This window comes from Aythya ferina, assembly GCF_964211825.1.
Source record: "Aythya ferina genome assembly, chromosome: 10".
NCBI classification, from domain to species: Eukaryota; Metazoa; Chordata; class Aves; order Anseriformes; family Anatidae; genus Aythya; species Aythya ferina.
The window spans coordinates 14825570-14850176 of NC_140306.1; the positions used below are offsets into that span (position 1 = coordinate 14825570).

General features: G+C 46.7%; 1 long non-coding RNA gene across 1 annotated transcript in view; it reads right to left on the reverse strand.

The window, feature by feature from the left end:
* The window catches only part of LOC311442057, a 253673-nt gene that overhangs the window by 145336 nt on the left and 83730 nt on the right, over positions 1 to 24607 (reverse strand). Inside the window, exons 8-11 of the long non-coding RNA XR_014696436.1 lie at positions 21937 to 22055; positions 18980 to 19105; positions 18257 to 18354; positions 17522 to 17683 (exon numbers count right to left, since the gene is read on the reverse strand). This is a non-coding gene — a long non-coding RNA (uncharacterized lncRNA). The remainder of the gene's footprint in view (positions 1 to 17521; positions 17684 to 18256; positions 18355 to 18979; positions 19106 to 21936; positions 22056 to 24607) is intronic.

The window sequence follows — 24607 nt, forward strand, 5'->3', positions numbered from 1 at the left end:
ACAAGGGCAGAGAGAGCAGAATGTAAAATTATTTGCCATTGTGTATTGGAAAAGTGCAAACAAAGTTACCTTGGAATGGGATCGCATCCGTTCGGCTCTAGGTTTTTGCCAGCCACCTAGCAAATACGTTCCCTGGCATGAATGTTTGCTGAGAAAATAAATCACATTTTTAGGCTTTTGTACAAAGTAGCACTGAAGTATGTAGTGGTGAGTATTTACCTCTCCAGCTTGATCATCAGAACTGCCCTCATCCACTTGGAGATTAGAAACATACCAAGCAGCTGATGTGTCCAAACAGCGAAACTCTGGATCCAAGCAACGGAGCTGCAGATTGTGTTTACACACCCTGAGTGTCCCAAGTACCTGCATCTCACAAAGCAACCACAAAGCCCTGGGGCACTCCAGAAAGGAGGAAATAGCTTGAAACTGGGTTCAGTTGCATCCAGGTTTCCTCACAGGCAATACATCCCACTCCCAGCTCCGCTGCACCTCAGCTACCCTTGCACATCTGTGCCTGGCCCTGCAGAAAGCAGGGGGTTGCTCTCATCTGGTCTACTCTAGGGGATGAGGTTCTCATAGCCCAAGGCCATGCAGTGAGTCAGACCTACCCTGTGTTTCCTGATCTAGCCAGCCACTGGTACTTGCAACCCATTTACAAATTCACAGCAGCCTCCACCAGCAATATTACTAATAGTCCAAAACATTCAAAATACATACGCAAGAGACCTGAAAATATATATATATATATATATTTGTAATTATGCTTTTGTTTCTCTTTATTTCCCTTTGAAATTTGGAGCCTTCAAGGACTATATTTAGCAGGTTCTTTCAGCAACTGCATTGTACTTTGAAAAAAAAAAAAAAAAAAAGACAATCGCTTGATCCAGGACCTTTCAATGAAACCCAGTGTTACATTGCAGCAGACTGCTGTCACCCTGATGCATGGTGCATTTGCAGCGCTTGTGATGAAAGTGAAAGAAACTTCTCCATAATGATTCATGGGCCCCTGAAGTAGCTGCTAGAGAACAGCAGGCTGAACCCACGCCTGTCACAGCACTTCAGGTGGCTCCAGCAGCATGCTCTCTGAAGTCCAGAGCAGAGGACATCCACCAGTCCTGAGTGCCAAGAGACCTGGCCGCTTGACTCTCCACTGACTCAGTCACTGGCTCCTGGTAAGTCACCAGAAATGATTCGTTTTGCCCCCTGCAGAATGGCTCCAAGGGTTGCCCTCTCGGGGCAGAAGCTCTCTGACCCACGGCTGAGACTGGCACCAAACACCACGCCAGCACTCCTGATGAGCAGCTCTGTTCTCAGATCGGGGCCATGGCACAGACACCAGCAAAGGAAACTCCCACAGTGCTGGGGGAAACCAGCTGAAGCCCCCTCCTCGTTTAGATGTCCCAGGGGCTCAAAATGCAGCAAAACACTGCAGTTTCTTGGTGCTCATCTTCCTTTTGACAAAGACCAGTTGGAACTGATTTTAAGGCCTGTTGGAGGATCTCCACCTTCTCCATTTTTTGGAAAAATTTCTTTGCAGCAGCCTCTGTTGAATTCCTCCCCTCTCATCCAGGGTTAAAAACCACTGGGCTGTATCCTGATTAACAGGACTTAAGAAAACTGGGCTCATGTCTTAATTAGTCCCCAGCACCAGACCTGCATCCTTCCATGGAGCAAGGCAGGGGCTGTTTTGCGACGGAGGATGGAGGGAACTCACCAAAGCAGGACCCAGGAACTGCAGTGGCTTGAAGCAACACATGGGTGAGATGAACACAGAGAGAAGCCAGACTGGATGAATGAAGGAACAGAATAAACCGCAGCACGGTTTATCATGACCTGCTGCATACCCAGTGCTATCCATGACCAACAATCACCACTGCCAGCCCATCTGCAGTGTACCACTGCTCTACCATATGAAAGTGCTCTATTTTCCTAATAATGTCCTCTGTGAACGTTACTTCCTCAGCTGGCAGCTCCAATCTGCCAGAACATTAATGAGAAACTAACGAAGAGTGCCAGGCTAATACAGAAGCCGTAACGAAGATTAATCTCTCCCCAGAGAGGATGACATGCCTTCTCAGAGACCTAGTACACTGCAACAACATTTGGAGGGTCAAAATTAGGTCAATGAAAGCTAATTAATAGCAAACCTCTCTTTTGTTCTTAATTATGGAGCAGTGCATAGGGATTTCAAATAAGTCACTTATTCCATTCTAGCCACCGCATTCCCAAGCCAGGGTCTGTAACCCATGTACCAAGCTGATGGCACATCTGGGCACAGTCTATCAAAAGGGAAACTAACAGAGCCAGAGAGACTGGGGCTGCAACTATGGCACCAACTCTTTTGAGTCTGTGCTTCAGAAGAGGGGTTGGATGAGCTTCTATATGTACCCTGCATGAGGCAGGACCCTAATGAGTGAGTCCTGTGCCTCAGGCCAGGCTGGGGTTCTTCTCTTCTCTCCACAACAAGATCTTGGCCCCCCTCCAGCAGCCTCTGGAGTTGGTTCTCCCACAACACAACTTCCCACTGTATCATTTCTTGCCAAAGGATGCTGTGGTTGCTAGAATCATATGTACAGCCTTAATGAGTCTGCTAAAGAGAGTCTTCGTCAAGGGCTGCTGCATGCACTGATGTTACTACTGGCCTGGAAAGTTCCCCAAGGCAGAAGCAACACAACAAGACCATGCAACACCAGAGAGCCTTGCTGTTTGGGAACAGTTCAGAGTTCCCAAGCACACTGCTGACTTCCACTGTGGCCTTATGGCATTTCAGTTCCCTCACCTTGAGTCCTTGCCCAACACATGAAGGCACTCTGGTAGCTGAGGCTATGGCATCCCAGTTAAAGCTACCATCTCTGGTGCTTGTGTGTCCACAGCGCCTCAAGACACAACTGCAGCAACAACCGGCACAGGTTTGGTGAGGATGCCTCCATTCTTCCTTCATCTCCCCTGGGTAAACCCATAGGAAACAAACAAACAAACAATCAAACAAAAAAAAACACCAGCAAATAACCCCCTGGGCTGTCTCTGTGCTGGAGAAAGCACCAAGTTTCACTGCTGTAGAGGAGATGTCAAGCAGCGAGCACTTAGAATTCCTGTCTTGCCGGGCCAGAGCCCAAATGGAAGCAAATCCTCTGCAGGCAGGACAGTCCTGCCAGCTCCACGATCCCACAGAAGGAAAACATGCTGGGTCTAAAGAAAATCAATGACTTTGCACATGTCTTTGCAAGGCTGTGTTCAGAGAGGTGACTGGCACTGAAATTGCCCTACTTACCACAAAAGCAGTGACAGTGCCACTGCCGCAGCAGGGGACAGACTGACTCCAGGCCTTGTTTCAAATCTTGTTTTCTAATTGGAGCAGGCTGTGCTGCCAGCAAGAAAACAGGATCCTTTACAAGATCAGACGTACACGTCTCCCACCATGCTTTCAAAGGTGAGCCAACAGCTCCACAGCAGCATTTAACTCTTGCCCAGCTGACATCCACAGCACCAGCCCACGCGTTCTCCCCAGGGAAGGAAGGAGCGGGGTGAAAATTCAGTGGGCTGCAAAGATGTGCAGTGGCTGCTGCAGTCAGGGACACTGCAGCGTGTTCTGCAGAGAGGTGCTGGAAACATCAGTGTTGGGTGAGTACCTCTGATATGCAGCCCACCTTTGAGAAATGTTGGGCAACTTTACTGTGAGCTACACAAGAGAAACTTTGCATGCCAGCAGAGCAAAGGGAAGCCGTCCTAATTCTGCCTGAACCCTTGCATGGGACTAATTGCCTGCCCAGCATTTTAAGCTGGGCAGTGCCATTTCTCGCACATGTAGATGTCCTCTCCAAGCACTGTTGGCAAAGGCTCTGGAACAGAGCTGCCACCTCTTCTGACTCACACCCCCTGATGAAGATGGCAATAGCAGGACCTGCTTCAGGCCACAGGTCTCGGTCTGGAGGCGCTCCGTCCCTCCTGAAGGAGCACACTTCCCAGGCACCCGCTGGAAACACTGCTCCCTCAGCATCCGAATAAAACACCTTGTGTATTCTGCTAAGGCGAGCACTGAAAGGAAGGCAGGACGTACCCACCTCCTGCTGACGGCAGAAGGACTTAGGCACCTAATTCTGCTAAGCTCCTTTGAAAGCCCTGCATTTCAACACTCAAAGGTCTGCTCTAATTGGCCAAATAATTGCCCATGTCACGTCTGTGCTCTTAAACGATTGGCAGGAGAGCTAACTTGCACTGATTCACCTTATTCTGACTCACAGTCATTTATTTGCACTATTTCCAGCACTGGGAGTTGAAATAATGATACATGTTTTCCATACGTTCACAAGAGAATTCATAAACTGCCAAGAATACATGACTTCATGTCCAGCTGTGCCAGGCTCTCCTAGCTTCTTAACAAAATAAAACCAACCAGACCGAAGGTGTGCTTAAGTTTGGGAAAATATTAATGCAGGGAAACCCTCTTCTTCTCCATTTTGAAGTCAAATTCCAGCACTGTGAGAGCTTTGAAGGCCATCAGACTCAAAGACAAAGTCTTTCCTCTACTACAGCTTTAGCCCTTCCTCCCTAATCTTGGCTGGTGCCTTCACACTTTGCAGGAGTGCCCCCTATGAGGGCTGAAAACGCCCTCCTGGCTCCACAGTGCTTTTCTAGTTCCGATTTTTGTGTCATATTTGACCACCAGCTGGTGCCAGCTATGACAAAGACACTGTCCCCCAGCACACAGCCCCCCACTGCTCTCAGCAGGGACAATGCAAGCCACCTCCAGCTATGGCACAAGCCTCTGAGCCCTTCACATTTATTCCCTCCAGTACTGTCCAAACTTCACCCCGGGGGCCTAACCTCCCATAGCCCATGGAGGTTTACTTTTCTTCAACATTTTCATCCTTCCAGCGAGACACTCGACTAAATAAAAAGCATCGGGGGATTGATTTCAGCCTTCTAAATTCAGTCATCAACTAAGGCTTATTTCTAGAATCATGTTAAGCAGAGGAAGGACTTCTCATCTGTCAACATCAGGTGCATACCCCAAGGCTACTGAAATTACAGGAGGACAGTGTACTGAATACAAGGTATGGGTACACGAGCAAGTTAGGTTACCCTTAAACTAAACCATCTATCCCAGGACACATCACATCACTTCTGACCACTTCAAGAAATGAACTAATGGAGATAAAACCACTAACTTAATTCTCAAGCCAGAGCAGTACCAAAAAGCCCCTCGATTTAGCTGAACACAGAGTGAGGGAAGCTGCTCACAGAGCCTGACTCTGAATCACTCTCCAGAATCTGAATCACTTGGTTTCAGCTCAGCCAGCAGCTCCAGCTGAAAGCAACATGACCGTAACTCCCTGTGTGTAGTTCCCCCAGGGAAATGCAAAAACCATCTTGCAGCCATCCTGCAAAAGAGGAACCAAGAGCATGCCAGGCACTGCATAACATGGCAGTGGGGTGCTGCACCAGCAAGCCATCCCACAACAGCTCCACCTCCATCTCCCACTGATCTCCCGTTTTCTCTAGTCATTACAAGCACAGCAAGCAGTGATGGTCAGGGCTGTGAGCAGAAAGGAAATTACTTCAAGTGGCCAAGGACACGGGGAAGGGCACTGAAGATGAGCCATGCTGGGGTGAAACAATCCGTCAGAGACACATACGGCTTTTCAGCAGCATGTGCAGGCAGTGGTGGGGTAGGAGTATGGGAGCACCCCCTGACTGACTTTGAGCCAGTGCCCTCAGATCCATTCGTTAATGTCAGTTCTCTCTGCCTTTTCAAAGAGGAATGCAACCTGGCCATAACCGTGTAGGCCAGCCCTGTTTAGTGAGGGTTTGTGGGGCCACCCCACCAAGGATCTTGTGAATCTCACCCTGCACCGAGCCCTCTGCTTTAACAAATTGGCAGCGCTAACCAGCCCGCTTCTGTGACCCACTTACACACAGACTCAGCTCCTCTGAAACCAGGACAATTAGCTAACTTAATTGCAGTGACTTTGCAAATAGCCTTTCGTCATGATAAACACTGAGCTCGAAGACAGGATCAACGAACCCAAGGCAAAGGTGCCGCTGCCGCCTGTCCTCGTCAGGTAACCAGGGAGATGGGCGCCATGATGGGACGAGGACGCATGTGGCAGCCGTCCACAATGCTCACCCAGTCCCATGGCACAGGGACGGTTCTGTCTCCCTGCCACCTCACGCAGGGACACAGTTCACAGCCAGATGTGACAACCTGCTTGTGGGGAGATGCCCCGAGTCTCCACAGTTCTCCACTCGGTGCTTCAATACCAAAACCCAGCCACTGCTGAGTTCCCCGGGTGCTTAAGCACTTGCTCCACTGCAGTGTGTAGAGTTTAGAGGTAATTTCTCAAAAACTTCTCAGTGGCTGGAGCATACCGGTCTTCCTGCCGCTCGCCAGAGCTCAGGCTAAGGCAGTCACCAGAAAATTCTCTCAGGGTGGTTTTAACTCTGCCTCCCTTTCATCAGCTTTCTAGTGGTCATTACAGGAGATCTGGGAGGAGAAATGAATGTTTGTAAGATGCATAATTGAATAGAATATGTAATAGTAAGCAAACTGGGAGGATAAGTATTAAACTGATTAAAAACTACGCAAGCAGAACAGAATTAAAAATAAATGAAACTCAGATACAAGCCTAATGAACAACTGCTTTTAACCAAATTTACACATTCCTCTCCATGATCTGTGCACCAACCTTTTGTGTGGGCAAAGAGGCCACAAGAGGCCAAACGCCCTGGTTGGTAGTGCTCTCTCCCCTCTGTCGGCCTGCATTAACTTTTTGCTCTCCATGTGCTACCATCTCCCAGCTTTGAGGTCCTGGGACCATTCTGGGAGCACACAGCACCTCATGGCCAGGCCACAGCTGATGCCCTTTCAGGTACAAAAGCCTAAGTTTAGCACAAATGATTTTGAATGCAAAAGCAGGCCCTTAAAAAACAAACAAACAAAGCAAAACAAGAAAAACACCACCAAGGTACCAGACTGCGTAATGGATATTAGCCATGTTCCTAAGTGTCTTGCTGAATCAAGGTCATGGCCTATTGATTACAGACAATGTATTAACAATGCAGTTTTCTCAGAAATGATGACTGAGCCTAAATGTAGGCCAAGCCTATCTAGCAAGTACAGCAATGCCGACTGCCACGGGAGTTACCAGCAGCCTGGGGACGGTCACTCCAGCAGCGCATGACTTCTCCCGCTCCCCAGGACTGCTTGCACACCTTTATGTGCTGCATTGCTGCATGAGTCGACGGGATCACCAGCACCCTGTCCTGCCAGAGGCAATTCAGAGCAGTGAAAATTGCTCCTAATTGCACATGGGCTGTCATTCCGGAGGTGTACTGTGCAGAGGTTTATAGCTGTGCCTAATCATACAGGTCTCAAAATGAGAGGTAATTAATAGAAATTAATTAGCCAGTGTTAATCAAGTAAAATCAATTAGCAAATGCTATAATAACAGCTGTATGGTAGGATTGCAAAGGATAGACTATTCAAGACCCAGACTAATGCTCCAGTGTCGTTCCCAGTATCTGTATTTAGCACCGCCCTGTCTCGATGTTCAGGGCCAGTTCCCTACACGGGGCAGAGCTGGAGTGCCGGTTCAGTGCCTGTCAAGCACTGGGGCACAGCTCAGCCCTTGCTGTTATGCTCAGCTGCCAACAAAAGACACAGCTACAAGCGTAAGACATGCTACTTCTCTCTGCAGTACTTCGCTGTGTGGTCCACATCCCTGCCCAACCCCAGCAAGTGCTCACAGCCTGAATATTCTGATCCCATCTCATTTATCCCGAGCACCACCAGTTGCTCCTAACAGGGTCTGTGGTTACTTCATCTCCCAAGGTGCAAGCTTGTACTCACAGCACCTTGAAAACATAGCCAAAGTGGCTTAGAAGATGAGTTCCCAGTTCTGGGGAACAGAAGTTTTGATGGCGGTAGCTCACTCCTCTTGCGCAAGCCGAGGAAGCTGAAGCCTGCAGTGCAAGTAAGGAAAAGTATTAGTGCCATATTGTGCTGTAAATGCTGCGGCAGGGGAATACCCACAGACTGTCGATTCAGTGTAGCATTGGCAAGAGCTGTTTTTATTGACATCTGCTGTTTTCATCGTTGCATAAGGAAACAGGAAGGAGACGTTCAAAAACAGGATCCAGGTCAGGTCCTGGAAAGCTACACCCGGTGTCAGTGGGTGTGCAGGCCCTGAAACCTGGGCCATGTTCTGCTGTCATTTGCAGTCCCTTACCCATGGGTAAGCAACTTCGGCCAGTTTCCACAAGGTCTGGGTTGCACCAGAAATTAACCCACAAGAGCTGGGCAGGCACAGCACGCCAGAACCAGTGCCCTTCTCAGAAGCAATCAGCTTCTCCATTCATACCCCAGAGGCTGCCCTGAATTAAAGCTGGTTCATGCTCAGCAGCGACATCCAGGCCACTCGGAAGTTAATGATGCAGAAGAGCAGCTGGGCGTAACTGCTATGAAAGGGGAGAATGTGCTTCTAGCTTTTCCATCATAGTTAATCATTAAAGCCTTTCATGGTCACAGAAGGTGCTGGCTTCCTTACAAGCTCCCCTTATCAGCCATAATTATTTCCTGATCTGCTTTCGCCTAACTACCTGGCAGACTTATGCACAACACCCTTGAATCACCTGACTGCATTTATTGCCCTATATTCCAGGCCAAATGGGCCTCTGCTGTGTCAGCTGCAATATTTACAGCATGTTATTTCTCCCAGCCCATGCCCAAACATAAAAGCTGTTCTGCCCCCTGCCTTCCCTTTATACCATCCCTCTTCCCATGACAAAGCAAAACAGAGCAGTAAGCTAAATATCTCAGAACTCTTTCTTATCTTCTCTATGGAAGCAGCACAGCCCCTCTTGCATAAAGCCCAGGAGAGTTCTGCTGCCCTCCCCCTAATTCCATTTCACACTAAGTTTTCAATCATTTTAATTCTACAGATATTGTCCAGACACTTAAATTAATGTATTTCTATTTACACTCCTTTCCTTTTTTCTTTTCTTGTTTTCTGACAAAGACTAGCTCACCTCCATAGAGGAGAGAGACATAAATCCAGGTGATAGACCTTAAAACCTCACCCTTGCAGCGTGTTATTTTCATGTCAGAGCCAGCGGAGCTGGAACTCAGCTTCATACTGAGCGCAGTCCAGGGTTACCAACTTAACTCTTTTATTGAATAAAAATTGATAGAGTAAGCCTGACAAGCACAGCAGGTTGAACAGATGAAGTCAAATCCTGAGGTCCTATATGAGTGGAGCCAGTGGAAATTTCCAAGAGCAAGAGAGGGCTTGTACTTGGATTAGTAAAAACAACATAGTAAAAAAAAAATAAAAAAAAATCAAGAACTGAAGATACAGTCCCCGTGGCAGCTGTGATCGACTGACAGAAATTCTGCTCTCTGTGAAGCAGAAGAAGCTGTCCCATCTGCAGGTACTACGAACCCATACATGTACATACACACATACTGTACAACACCTGCTTGAGCCACCAACTAGAGTTTTCTATTCAAACATACACAAAGTGGACAGAGGTCTCCAGACAGGAAGCAGAAGAGTCAAGAACTGGGAACATGGCATTTCACGATCAAATTCATCTTGTCAGAGAGACAGCAACATCTACAAAAAGGAATAAAAATGCAGAGAAGGGAGATTTTGTTTTCACTGCTTAGGTTTATGAAAATACAGTTTTAGGGAAATTCAAAACCACAAAGTGAGCAGGGGATGTACACAGAATAACCCCAAAGCCAGATTGCATTGCTGTTGCTTAACCTTGGTGTCTGATACATGGTTGACTCTGCTTGCAGGCAACACCAAGGTCATTGTGAAACACCTGTAATCAACAATTCAAACCAATGCTTCCTCTTTCTTTCTAGCAAAGTATTCATGTAAAACAGCCAGTAATTCAGAGAGGTCTCAGATACAACCAAGAATTTGGAACTGCTTTGCTCATCTTTTCTTGCTCACTGCAGTCAGGTCACTTCCAAGGCAGACCAAATGAATGTGCACCACAGGGACACTGGGCATGCTCTGCAGGTACAGATACTACACTGGCAAGCATAAAATAAGAACTCACAGAAGTGTCTACCCACACGTGCATTTCTCTGCTTTGTGAGCATACCATGCTTCTTTCTGCTCTCACAGTCATCTATCATTTTGCCTATAGCCACTGCAGGACATGCTTTTAAAATGCCAGCTCGAGGCTCAGGATGAAGGCACACAGGATCCCTGAAAATAGTGCAGAAAGGCTGGGTAGAGGAAAAGATGGTGAAGCTTTGCCACCACTAAAAGAAGATGCACCTACGTCATGATTCCTGTGGGGGGTCTCATCACCCTCTCTTGGAAAGCACAGGCAATATGCAGAGAAGAACAGATTAACCAGTGATTCTGCATACTGCACAGCTTCTGTCTCCATGTGGGAGGATGCCTCAGCTCAGAAAAGAGATGGCAGGGGGAGGTGACAGAGGTCTGTAGAGACACAGATAGTGGTAAGGTGATTAAAGCGTTCATGGCACAAGAGCCAGAACCACTGCACTTACCAGGTCCACTAAAATTCACCGAGATGCTGATGCCAGTTGTCGAGTGGATGCACAGGAGGTTATGCCAAGGGAAGGACCATGCTACCTACAGTTCCTCTCTTATACTTCCCCCAGGTATGTGTTAGTGGTCACAGTCAAGAGAAGGTGAAGGCAGGCTTTGGCTAGGGTCAGTCCAGGTCTCTCTAGTGGGGCATAAGGTGAGAGCTTACATGGGAAAACACGCTGCTTCCCACCCGGAGCAATACCCAGTCACGTAGCTCTTGGAAACTGCGCTTTTGATTTCTTGCAACATTCCATTTCAGCCCCTCATCCTGTTGCCTTCTTCCAGCTTTTTTTAGCATTAAATATACACCCTGATTTTAAATGACAGTTAAATATGCTGAAATAACAGCCTTGTAGCATGCTGTCAGTTGTCTGTCCACAAATAATCTCACTCCCTTCACTGCTGCCTGTGTGCCCTGGCCCTTAACTAAAGAGGCTTCTTCCAGAGCTCAGTGCTCAGCCCCCCTGCCAAGACAGCCAGCAGTGGCAATTACAGAAGCCTCTCACTGTGTCATGATGTCCCATCCACTCAAGTCCCACTGCTCCTGCAGACCACCCAGGGTGGGGGAATCGCTGTGGAGCAGAACCAGGCTCGCTTGTCCACGCACAACACATCTCGCACTTCTGTCAGGATGACGCCACAGCTTGACCTAATGATTGAACTACAAGATGCCTGCCGTAGTCAGCAGCCATGAAAATTATTAGCAGCATTCTTTGAATTTTTAATGCTGTCTGAGAGATTTTAATCAAATCTGGTGGTGGGCAAAGCAGCCAGTGAAGATATTACACAGGAGGGAGGGAGTGTATCACCTGCCCTGAAGCTATGCCTTGTGTCACTGCTCCCAAATGTCTGCTACCAGAGTAGCTTGAGCAACCTTTTAGAGGGAAACTTGGCACAACCAGAGCATGCAGGGCAAGTTACAGCCACAGTATTTTGAACTGTACCTTTCCTTTTTTCAAGTTCACCCACCAGCTAATTGACATGTTGGTGGATGGTGTTGAACTTTCTCCCCACGGGTCCAAAAAGGATGCTATTTCCTTGTCTTTCACTGAATTTCTGTGCGAAATTCCTCCTGAAGATGGATTTAGGACCCTGGCACATACCTGTATCTTCTTGTTCAGGCCTTAGTGATCTGTTGCTGGGGCATGTTCCTAGTGCCGCAGGTCCTGGTTCACTGCAGGCGTAGGTGGGAGCTTTCTGGCTTTTGCCAGCTTAGCAGCAGTGCCTGCGAGCCCCGGGGCACAGGGGGCCCTTCACCATCAATCTTCATCTTGCCTATCCACTCAGCCTTGTTTAACCACAGGGAAGGAGGCAAGGGACTGTTTCCTGCCTTACGAGAAACGTTTCACAAAACTGGAAAAAAGCTTGTTGCTATTTTCCTGAGGTGGAATTTGGTTTCCAGGTAAGCTTTCATTCCTAAAATCCCCGTGAATCACATATACAACCCCCCAAGAAATCCCACCTCGGGCGATGGGGTAGAGGTCTCGGAAAAGCGGTGCTTTGGTTAGCAAAACCTGGTCATTTTGCTTGGTTCCCCCTTCAGGAAAAAAAAAAAAATAATAGTAATAATAATAATAATTCTGAGTTTCTTTCTGATCTGAACTTAGCCCAGAGACTGGACTAGTGACTGAACCATGCCCCAGCACATCCCCCAGGGCAGTGCAAGCCGCTGCCTTTTGCTCACACACGTGCCCCAAGATGCCTTCCAGGTGCTCCCAAACCCACCGTGCCCTGAGCTAAGCAGGCAGGTCCTCTCCCTCCCCATTGCCAGCACAGACAGATGCCACCAGTCGCATCCATCCCCGTGGCACAATCAATCTGTCAGCCCCAGTGACAGCTCTGCCTCCTGACGGCTCTTGAAGCGAGCAGCTCAGCTGGCGCTGGGGAGCAGAGTTAAACTCTATTATGAGATAGAGGTGTATGTATCTGCCTTTAACTCCACATTTTTGGTTCCGGTTTTTGGGTCTGATTTTCCCATGCCTATCTCTGTCTCACTGCAAAATAAACAGCTGCACCCTTACTATCAGCAAAATAGAAGAGCTTATGCACAAAGCCCCTTGCCTCCTGCTCCCAGACCAGAGCACTGGAAGGCAAAAACAGAAAAACAAACAGCACTAACGTGATTTATCTTTTGTACAGGGGCTCCTCCTTCTCTTTCAAGACCACACGTTTCAATAATGAGAAACAGGGCACTCCCAACCCTCATGCACAATCCCTCTTTTATTTCTTACGCAGTAAGGAGCAAAGACATGAGACTTTCCTAACCGCTTCCCACAAGAACTGTCTCTGGCTTTGACTTTGATAATCCAGCCTGACTGATCTTCCTCTGGCGGTGGCACTGGCGTCAGCAGCCACAGTGATGGATGGGCTTTACAGCTTGAATGGCCTTTGGGACAGCTGGTGGAAGATAAGTGCCTAAAGCCCTCAATTTATGCCTCCTCAAGTTCCTAAGCCATAAGGATGTTCATAGATGCCTTTTCCCTTTACTGTTGGCTTTGAAACAGGAGCAAAATAAAAAGGGTGAAAACAACAACAAAAAAAAGAAGTTGAAACTCTCAAGTCGCTGTGTTACATCCACTGCTAGAGGAAAGTGAATTATGTGACCAGGAGGAGAGTGGTGGTAGCTGCACAATTTTTCTACTGTCCCAATATCCTGATGCCATCAGCTCGTATGCTGTGGTGGTTTTTTGTTGTTGTTGTTGTTGTTTTTGTTTGTTTGTTTGTTTTGTTAAGTTTCTCCTCTTGGTCTGAATTTTTATTCCATGCCTCCTAGATCAGGTGCAACAGGAGTGAATGCTGTTGCCTACTGGTAGAAAATGAAGGTAGGAGACATGGGAAGATCAATAGGTGAGAAGCCAAACAAGATGAAACATTGACCTAGACTTTGTGCACCCTGGCAAGATGTACAGTACCGACTTTATTTGTCAGATGCCAGAGACACCTCTCTTGTCAGGTTCCAATTCCAGCTAAACTCATATTATGCTAAGCCTTTCTGAAGTTTCCTCCTTCATGAGAGCATCTGTGATCACTGAGGCAATATAACAATGGCTGAAAATTTAAATGAAGTCAAACTGATAGGCCCCATTAAGATGCTCATCAAAAGCTACTAAAAACACACTGATTTATGCTTGCCAGCAGGAAGGTTTTGTTACAGGCAGTTACATTTTTCTTACTCAGTTTTCAGAGTTGCTTTTGTAGAGGTTTCACTGTTTAAGTATTGTAAAGCTTATTGAATGCTCAAACAAAATTCATGACCAAATTACTGCAAATAAATGTAAATGCATTTCAGCTGACGCAGACAGCTAGCTGGGCACATGCTCCTAACCAATGGCAAAGATCGAGCGATCCAAGTTTCAGAGCCATGCACATGCACAGACAGCAACAAGCAGCAAACTTTTGCCAGGGTTGAGCTGAACACCCAAACACCCTTCAAAATGAAAATCAGAATAAAATCGTTCATTTTGTTCTTTCATGCTGACACAGACCTACAGCCATTTCCAGGGCAGGGACTGAGAGGGTGCTCCTAGACATCTCATTTTGATAAAAATCTAATTTGTCCTAAATGCCTTGGAGTTCAACACCCCAGGAGAACCCCAGCCACAAGCATACAGCAAAACTACATTGTGTTTCAAGATCTGTGAAATGCTGAGACTGACATGCAGTTGTGTTTTCTCAAGGAATGGGACATCCAAAATGCTTTCTCATTATAAAAACAGCAGGGCTAAGTTTTGAGGAAGAAGCCAGTTTTGTCTTTCTTTGTACTTGAGGACTTTCCCAACCACCACACAACCACAGAGAAAACAGATGTAACCAGGGTGAATGCGGGTAAAGAGTGATTCAGGATGTCTGAGGAAGCATCAAGTGCAAACAAGAGCTTTGAGATGAGGTAGTGCCTGCCTCGAAGTGAAACAGCACTGACAGCTGCCTGGTGTGTCACAGGGCAGTCACCCTGTTCCCTTCAAAGGTGATCCTTCCTGGAGATCAGACTAAGGAAAGTGGCACCTGCCTCAGAAGGGATCTGCAGCCATTTCCTCCCAGCTTATAAGGGCTGTGCTCCATGTGTGGTCTCGCTTTGTGCCCAGGTGCCCGTGGGAGTTGTTTGATTTCAGCATTCTGGGAATTGGAAGGAAAGGCCTCCAAGATACTGAGTTCATAGGAATTGTGAGAAAACTCGTGGCCAAACAGAGCAGAAAGTCTCTGCTGGTGCTCCTGCTAGGGGAAGGGCTGATAAAGCAAGCTCTCCCTAGACACTGCAGAACTCCCAGGATGTTAGAAAGCAGATCTGACTCCTGCTGCTGCTTGCCAATCTGCTTGTTTCTTCCTCTTGTCACCGATTCTGCTGGGCTTTGGAGCCCCAAATCTATCAGCATTCAAAGGGGACTTTTCCACCTCATCTCCTGAAACCTTCTCAAGTCAGTTTGTTTCTGTAATTTCTCTCAGACTTCTAAACAGCTCTCATTTTGGGGACCCTTTGGAGGCAGGCCTGGAGCATGCCCAGCTGACGACACATTTCCCTGCCATACAGGGAGATCTGATCCAAGGCCTGACTGTGCAGGAAGCTGATCCCCAGTTTCAGTCGGCCTTCAGAACAACTCATGTCTTGGCTATCCGTGAGAGAAATTCTTAAACGTTTGCTCAGAGCGAGTAGCAGCTGATGCTCTTAATCATCACAGAGAGGAAAGGGAGGGATGGAAAAATGCCCACCTGCCAGCCCTCTTACCAAGGCTTCAGGATGAGACCTTTTCTCGGGGGGAGCTGGTTCTCTGCTCTGCTCTTTTGAAGCATCCTGGCCTCAGATGCCGTTGAAAGCAAGGTACTGGGAGTCCTGGTGGGCAAGTTATTATGGTATTCCCCCCCAGACAGCTACAAAAACTGCAGAAAAGCCAACTGAGAATCCCTCCCATATCTTTTCTGAAATGACCCTGAGACTGGAAGTACTGAAGCAGCCTAACAGTAGGATAGAGTATCAGCACAGTATCAAAGGCTGTGAAACAGAAGTTCCCCAGATTTTCCAGTCCTCCCTTGTTCAAAGACCCCTCCTCCATCAAAGCTCAAACCCTGCTAGGACCAACAGATCATGTGAGAGGCATCAGAGGATTATTAATTTGAAAGAAATGGGTGGAAAGTGTGTCAAGCATGCTGAATCTTTGAACTGGGTACTTTAGAAGATCATTGCAAAATAAAAGACAACTATACATTCATTTTCCTTTAGAAAGAACATATTGCACAAAGCCACAAAAGTTACATGACCTTCATGTGAAGGAGAACAGAAGGACCAATCTTCACTCATTGTAAAATGACTTGGAAAGGCAACAAAGCGATGCCAGTTTTCACCAGCTGAAGATACGACCAAATGTCTGCGGTACGCTGAAAACTATAAGGCCTATTCATTGTGAATGCTTCTGAGCATATGTTAATCAGTGAGAAATTTCTTTCCAGAGATAATTATGGAACAAATATAAGTCCATGAATTTGGCCTATTATGAGGACTGTGCCTTCCTCCAAGGCATGGAGTGGAGAGTGGGATCTATTAACATTGTCGGGCTGCAGACGACCTCTGAACTGAAGCTTGCCATGAATGTGTCCTTAAAGGATAAATACAATGGCCATCAGCTTAGCAGCCATGGCACAGTCAGGCCTGTGTTTAGGTTAATTTCCCTCTAAAAATGAAATGAGATGCTCTATATTTTCAACAGCAACACAGAGACCTGAAAGGAGAACCTACTTTCTGAAGAAAATCCCTGCTGCTCCTGCCGTGTAGCAGATGGCAAATAAATGGAGCACATCAGTGCCATCCCAGTCTGTATCACTGGCATCTCAAAACCACCCCAGAAAAGGTGGCAACACCACTGAGGTCTAGTCCAGCATCTTCCATCTAAGACTCTTACAGGACTTTTGAACTGTGGAGATGTAATCCTAAAGCTACAACAGCAGAGATGTCTGTTTTTTCAGCCATCTACCTGAGACAATTTAGAGCTAAGACTTCCAAACAGTCCTTATGACAACCACAAGCAAGATGTACATATGAAATCATCTAATGCTTTGCCAAAACAAAACAAAAATCTATATGAATGCTAGCTAGATCCTTTATTTGCCCAGGAAAAACTCCTGGCAAGAGAGTAATGCTGACCTAGTCCAATACATTGCACCTGAGACAATTCTGACTCCTTCTAGTTTTGATAAGCAAATTGTAAGCAAGGAGATATTTGCTAACCAGAATTATGCGCACACACTTAGCAAGGGATAGTCACAACATTAAATGGAAATAGATATAAAAGATTTTTCATTTCATATAATACAAGTAACTAGTACAAGTTCTCACACAAAAGCACGGGGAGCTGTGGTGAAGGTTTTTGGTGAAGGCTTTCCAGCCCTAATTCTCAGCAGTGAATGGTGACCAGTGCTCTTGGGCCCCCAGCACAAGACAGAAACAGAGCTGTTGGAGCAGGTCCAGAGTCCAACCCAAACCATTCTATAGTTGTACGGCCAAGGCAGGATGCTGTACTACACAGACCCAATCAAAAGAGCACTTCAAAATAGCATTTTCTTTTCCTGAAATAGAACGAACATCTTATGCAGAAGTTTGCCTTACTTCATGGCAAAGATCTTTGTCTATTTGAGAAAGTCAGCTCTTAACAGGCTGACCTTCAAGAGAAAGGCTGCTCTGCTGTTAGGGAGCTGACAATAACACCTGCTACACTCTGAGGTACAAGAGCACGCGTCTCTCCACGTGCCTGACCTCTGCTCACCTCCTTCACTCTGGCCTTCCTGACTGGATTCTGTAACCCTCTATTTTAACTGCAAATCCCTCAAATATTTTCTGTGCATGCAGCTCTTGATGAGAATTTCCTGCTGAAGCACCACCACCTATAGTTGTTAGTGCAGGTATCTTGCCTTATTACCCTGGAGTGTAATGGCTCTGTGGATTAAAGGAAGCTGCTTACCCAGGCAGCTGAAGTATGTAGCACAGGTGTGATGTCCCGAGACGTACAAGCACCACATCTTCATATCTGCACCAACAGTGAGCAGCTACCACATTTGGTTGGCAGGGAATCAGATGTCCTTCAGATCCTTTCTTTGTTCCCAAAGGTTCACAAGATAGGAGACTAAAACACAAGATAGAGAAAAAAATTAAAAAGGTGTGCTAACTGATGTTTGCACACATACACACACACACAAATCACCCATTTATTTTGTTATGGGCCTAATTTTCAGTCTTTGGCAACAGTTTCCATAACAAAAGGGAGCAGCCTGTAGCGTGAGTCACACTGTTATATCCCCCTGGCACTTTCCACAGGGGTTGGCAGCGAGCAGCCAACACGGTGGCACCGTGTTCCTGGGATTTGCTGGCCAGTCCCTCTGGTTGCCACGTTCAGGCAGGCAGGCTGGCGCTGGCACAGGCTGTGGAGGGGCTCACACAGTCACTGACGGTGCTCCTCAAAAAGAAAAACTCTGAAAGGGTTTCTAGCTGCAGGGAGGACTTCCATAAAAAACATTTTAACAAGTTCTCCATGGAAAGACAACTTCTAGGTGTGCACTGCTCCAGTTTAGATCAGTGTTATGATGCTATTAAAATGGAGGAAAACAGGTATCTTCTCTGTATGAGTTCAGCAGGAACGGAGGCAAAGCCCCTGTCCACCTGGGATAAGATGAGCCCACAAGTCCAACACTCGTGTTACCTCCAGCTTTGCATCTGCCCATTTCCATCGGCTCCACAGGAGTCATTCTTCATTTATTCTTTCCTTTGTCTTTAGTTCACACATTTATTAGCAGCAGACTGAAAGAAGAAAAGGGCCTATTAAAAAAAGCAGGGGCTAAGCCCCTTCTGCTCTTAGTCTCAGCTTCATCTAGAAGAATTCATAGGACACCAACCTACAATTAACACATTCTCCACCCCCAAGTCCTGACCCTAACACCTGCACAAGAGCACTGGGTGCTGCATACAACTTGACTCAACCTGTGCTGACCACAGGATGCCAACCACCAGGTACTGTCACCCACGAGCCCACCTCAGGGGCCAGAGAGTACCCAAGGGAGTGACTTATTGTCACTGCACGCATCTGCAGTCCCAAAGGTTTGCTCTTTTAGGGCAGGAAGAGCAATTCCCAGCTAGTGACGTGAGAAAGATGTGAAGGCAGGAGGGCTCTGTAAAACACGAAGGTAGACAACGGACACCCGAGGAGCCACATAGTACAGATCTGGCTACCGGTGACACTAGCCAGAACGTCCTTAGGTTAAATATGTCAAAAGCCCTCCTTAAGAAAGAGTGCCCAAATCAGAAGAATGGGACAGAGTTTAGTGGAGTTGAACCTTTGAAGCCATGGGATCAAAGCGGCGGGGAGTTGAACTTGGACATCTCTGAAGTAGAAGCAAGGAGAAAGCTTGGCTGGGTGGGCACCTACCATGCTTGCACCCCAAGCCTCTCTCAAAAGGGACTGAGCAGATCCAGGAACACCCCTGTAAAGCTAGTGTATGTTTCTTCCTCGCCATTCATCCAGAATTGCATCAGCTGGAGAGCAGATTTCTCCCTGCATGTGAAAAATGTGCATCGGGTCATCAGGTCAGCTCTCCCCAAAACAGGCTTTCTTTCACCTACCCTACAAAAGGCCCAGTCACACCACAGGTCTGCTTCAGAGCTCTCTCTACAAAAATCAAATCAACAACAACAAACACCACCACAGCCCTGTGACAGCCTCAGTGCCCCCAGTGCACCCATTCTTTGGAAGCTCCCAGCCCATCTCACATCCATGGCTGGCCTCTCTGCTCACCTCTTCCTAAATCGCCTCACCCTGAAAGCAACCTGGCGTGTTTGGAAATTGCGACAGAAAAAGAAGCTAGATTGCAGGCATGAAAGGACGGGGAAAAAAAAAAAGGGAAATTTGGAACAGAGCAATCTTCTGCTCTCCATTTGTGTCATGTTCTCACACACAGCCCCCGCATCAACGCAGGCAGAGCGCAGCGACCGTGCGCTGCTGAATGAGAACGGGGCTAAGTCTGTAACACAGTGCTCTGCTGCCAGCCCCTTCCCCATCTCGCCTGCCTTGCTTCTCCACACAGCCTGATCGGGGCAGGGGTTCTGCTGCCCACCATAATTCAGCCCGAGTTTTATTAGGCCCCCCAGGAACTGTCATAAACCCAATGAATAATGGATGCGTTGCTTAACTGAGACTATGAACCAGCTTGTAAAGAACTCATTAAAAGTCACTCCAATTGCAATTCACTGCAGTTCTCACCCTGCAAAAAGCAATGTGACATCCATCAGGAGTATCACTAGCAGCGTGGCCCGGTTATGCCCGAGCCCCTGGTTTTTCCCAGTCAACAGAACTCTGAGCATGAGCGAAAATGACAGGATCCAACCTACGGCATTAGCATCTTCCTTCCTCATTAGGTCACTGAAAGCTCCCTGCGCTCCCTGAAGTCTCACTATTTGCAAAATTGCTCCAAGCAAATGCTTTGGATGGGCGGGAGTGCCGTGCACGCATTAAACAACCGCATTCCCGGGTGGCCATGGAGAAGGCCCGTGCTCGGAGCTAACACAGCTATGCATGGCACAGAGAGAGGGCTGTGCCCTGCTTCTGTTTTCTCAGAGTCCCTGAACAGAAGGCCAGGATGGAGGCAGAAGTATCACGTCACTTCTGCTAGGAAAACACTTTTAAAATGTTATTTCCGACACAGTCATCACTGAAAAGTGCCAAGGAAATGGGGTCTTCAAACGCAGAAGTCCCCATAGAGAATCTGTCTAAGGCAACACAAGCAATACTTTGAGTTGTTTTTTTTTTTAAATGAATAACATTCAGTAATCCAACAGTCAGAAATTAATCATCACACCGATATTAGGCCTCTCTGTTAAAATAAGATGATTATTAAAGACTAAACAACAAAGCTGCCTTCATGTGGACAGGGCTTGCCTTCCTATCTACTTTCAGGTTAATATTGAAGTAAAACTTATTCCAGATTAGACAGCAGTGTACCCACCTCTTTAAGCACCAGACTGATCTAGAAAAGAGAATGGAGCAGAACTGTGCCCTGACTTAGGTGTAGCAAGCCCCAGGCAATATACTCGATTCCTTCCCTCTTTCTGCACACCTCTCTGCCATCACGCCTCCTGTCTGACAACACAAATCTTTTGGAGTCCCACAGCAGGACGATGGGCTGCTCAGCATGAGCAAAGGCCATGTGATCTGTCTCTTACTCCTCTTCCCAGCCGATCTCCAAACAGTGTTTTGTTGCTAACAAACAGATTGTGACTCACTGAGACATTCAAAATTACATTCCTGTAATTTTCATTTTTTACTTTGCTCACTCAAATCCAGCCCGTTGTGGCTTGCCCAACTTCTGTTTGGCAAATACTCCCTCGCTGGCCTCATGTGTGTCTGAACATCAGTTCAAAAGGAGATCCAGCCAGGATAGGGCTAGAATAGACCAGTTTCCACACACAGACAAAAAGCAAACTGAAGAAGTCTAAATTAAGCAATTCTCAGGTCTTCCCAATACCAGTGCATCTGTCCCCCAAAAAATGAAAAGCAAGAGCTCAAGCCAGCAAGGACAACCGCAGAGCCCAAGCAGAAGAGCAGGCAGCGTGAGACTTCCCAGAAAACATGCCACTGATCTTCACGTCGTGGTGATGGCAGGCCAGGGTACCACCACCGCATCGATGCGGTACCAAAAGCAGCCCATGTAGTTACTCTCTGAGCTGTGAAATCACCGCGTTGATTATTTTGGCCACTTCTATGAGCATCCTATTTCTATGGCTTTAATTGCTGTCATACCAGAGAGCTGCCTGTCACGCTAGCCAACTAACTCACATCGGAGAAGCAGCAATGTTCCCGCCTGGAGGCTCCTTTGAAATCCATCTGTGTCTAGATTACCGCCTGTGCAGCCTCAGAGCGCCAGGCCATGCCTGCACCAGCATCCTGCCAAAAGCTGAGTGCAATCTTGTCTCTGCCCAGCCAGGGACCAGGCAGAAGCCACCCAGCAGGATGCCTGAGCAGGGCTGGCACCGACCGCGTAACAAGCTCTAACTTAACTTTCCAGATTGTATTCCAAATCTTGTGATATTTACACTCTCAGAACATCAGTTGATCACTCAGGAGGATGCCACAGGGCCAGGAGTGTCTTCCCCAACATGCAGACTTGCTTCAGGACAGCAGAATGAGAAGACAGGCATTTCTGGGGCTGGCTAGGGCTAATACACTGCTAAGGTAAGTCAATATTTTGCCTCCTGTCAACTTCGCAATCCATTCAATCATTGGTCACAATATTTGAATATGAGGCTTATAAAGGTGGTTGTGAAGAAACCCACTTCTGTTGTTTTATATTTACGGTGAGGTTTAAAGACTACATTGTTCTTAGAACATACCTGAGATGTTTTAATTCTTTCCTCCCAGGTGATTACAGGGCTCTACCCAAAGCAATGTTTGTGCTCCATTATCATGAAGGACGTAGACAAGCTTTCCTGGCTTCATTCAGTAGCTTTCACTGGGCAGTGTAATGAAAGAAAAGACAACATATTTAACCTTTCCTGTGGTAACAGCCATCCTAACTATCATTTTTGAGCTGACAGGACTGTCTGGAGCCAGGCACCCATTGCTGTTTCCTCATCAGCCTGGCTCTGGTTCCAAGCAGCCCTTCAGAAACTCAATTACACAGCTACGCACCCAGATTTCTTCTCCCACTCCAAGCTCTCCCAACCACGTAGATGCCCCAGGAGAGGTAACAGAGCCTTACTGAAGGTTCACAGCCCTGAAATTCCTTGCAGATGTGCAACTAACTTGCTCAGGAATACCACTGAGCCTACAGGTGGAAGAGACAGAGGAGAAGCTAAAATATCAACTGTTGAAGAAATAAGTAGCTCAGAAGACAGAAGTGATTTGGTGAAGGAGAAAGGCCATGGATTTCTGTCTATGAAGATGTTGAAAACACTCATATTATTTCAACCAAGTGACAGCATTTTAAAGGAATCTTAGTGGAAAAGAACAGCCCAGGTAACAATATACCTGGATTTTATTTTCCTAAGACCCTTAAAAGTTGTATTCTTAGGTAAAGAAGGCATCCAGATATCTGTTTGGTTTTCGTTGTCCTTTAGGTTCCTAAAACAACATGGCCTCAATGTTTGAGGGTCTTGGCATTTCAGCATTTTCTACAGCAATATTTGGCTGCCTGGCTTCCTAATCTAAACACCAGTCATGAAGCTGGTTCTCCAACATCCATTTGCAATTTCTCCAAAGTAAACATACTAGAGGCTGCTAAATGTTCTCCCTCTGTACCTATCTCGAACTCTCAGCTATACTTTACATTACAGTAAATGTTATGTTTACATAATATGTACTTTACATTACGGATTATGTTACTGCTCTCCTGGCACAGTCTGCCCAGGACCTTTCAGCATCCAGCTCTGTTTTCCACTGCACACAACTTGGTTGAGTTTTAGCTCCTTGTGTTACGATTTTCCAAAACAAGTAACTATCTCAAGCTGGACTTTTCAGCTATTACGAGATTATATCTTAAAAAAAAAATAGATTTTTTTTTCTACAGCCTAACCCTCTGCTATGCCACCCAAATGAGACTAGCATTTCAACAAGAAATGTTCATGTCCGTATGGCTTGGAACAAGTCCACAACATACATTTGCATTATCCTTCCTCTTGCGGAGCAGCATATAATAGAGGAAGGACTCAACACGACCAGTAAATAACTCCAGTCAATCAAATGACAAATAAATGATGCATGCTGCAGATGCATCTCAAGTTTGACCTGATGTAGTCTCACTCAGCCAGTCCCCCAAGCTGTCCTCAACGGAGTGCCAACCATGCAATGGTTTACTCAACTGAATTAGGAATACAAAACAAAAAAAAAATACAAAAAAAAGGGAGTGAAGGGAACCACACACCCCTGCAGACTTCTAGGAGTTGTTAATACTAATTTTAAGCTGTGACCTCAGACCTATGCCTAAATATCCAGAGGATATTCACCTTTTAAGCCACAGTTTCCACTTCCCTGCTTACAGCTCATTCCTTAACACAAACACAGCTTGGTGATATCCAAAGCATAAATCAGTAATGTGGCCAACATCTCCATCAGCTCTTCTAGGAATAAATGTTGTCATTTAAAAAGAGGTGATCAAGCTTGTAAAATTAAGGAAGAAACATCACTTGCAACCCAAGTGATTCTGTTAACAAGCTGGATTCCTGCTTCAGGTTTTTGTCTGATAAAGCCATGTATACGACTGTATGAAAGGTTGTAAGTAGTTGGAAAGTGGAAAGTCCACATACAAGGTTTTCTACCATATTGCAACTGTTGTTTAAGCTTTTCGTTGACTCCTGGAGCTGAGTCATTTCATCTGCCTTTTGCATGAACACGCACAAAGCAGCTCCATGCTCGGCGCAAGCATGGGGTAGGAGGGCAATCAGCTGTGCGGGAGAATCTATTTCCCCCTGCACGAAAATGTAACTTCATTTTCAGCCGATACCTTTATTTCTACAGTCTCTCAACTCTAGAAACGCAAAGGTTTTTAATGAAGATATGCAATCTTCAGGACTAGAGGTGACTGAGGCATGTCGTTATTAAAATCCACACCTCGCACCACTACAACCACACGCTGTTAAAAGACCACTTTGGCCTCTGAGCAAAGCTTGGCTCTTGTAGTTAGGGACAGGGAAGGAAGAGGGAATAGGGGTCTGTAGGAGCAGCAACACCAGGGCCTTTGTGGGCCAACAGCCACCAGTTCACCCACACCAATGCTGTGTGTTCATTCAGCCCCAGCCCTCCGCGGCCACAGCGTAGTCATGGGCTGATGCCAGTTTTCATAAGGTCTAAAAGAGAAGTTTGGAGCAGGGCAGCTCTGTCCTGCTGCACCGATGGAGCCCCGGGGAAGCGACCTGGCATAAGCAAGGTGCCGCAAGGAGAAGGGTTTAGACAGGCCTAAGAACTTTCAGCAGTGCAGAGAACTAGTGACAGTGTTCTGTGCTGCTAAAATGATGCATTTCTGGCTTTTTATGTGAATGTCCTTTTACACTGCCCAAATAATTAATT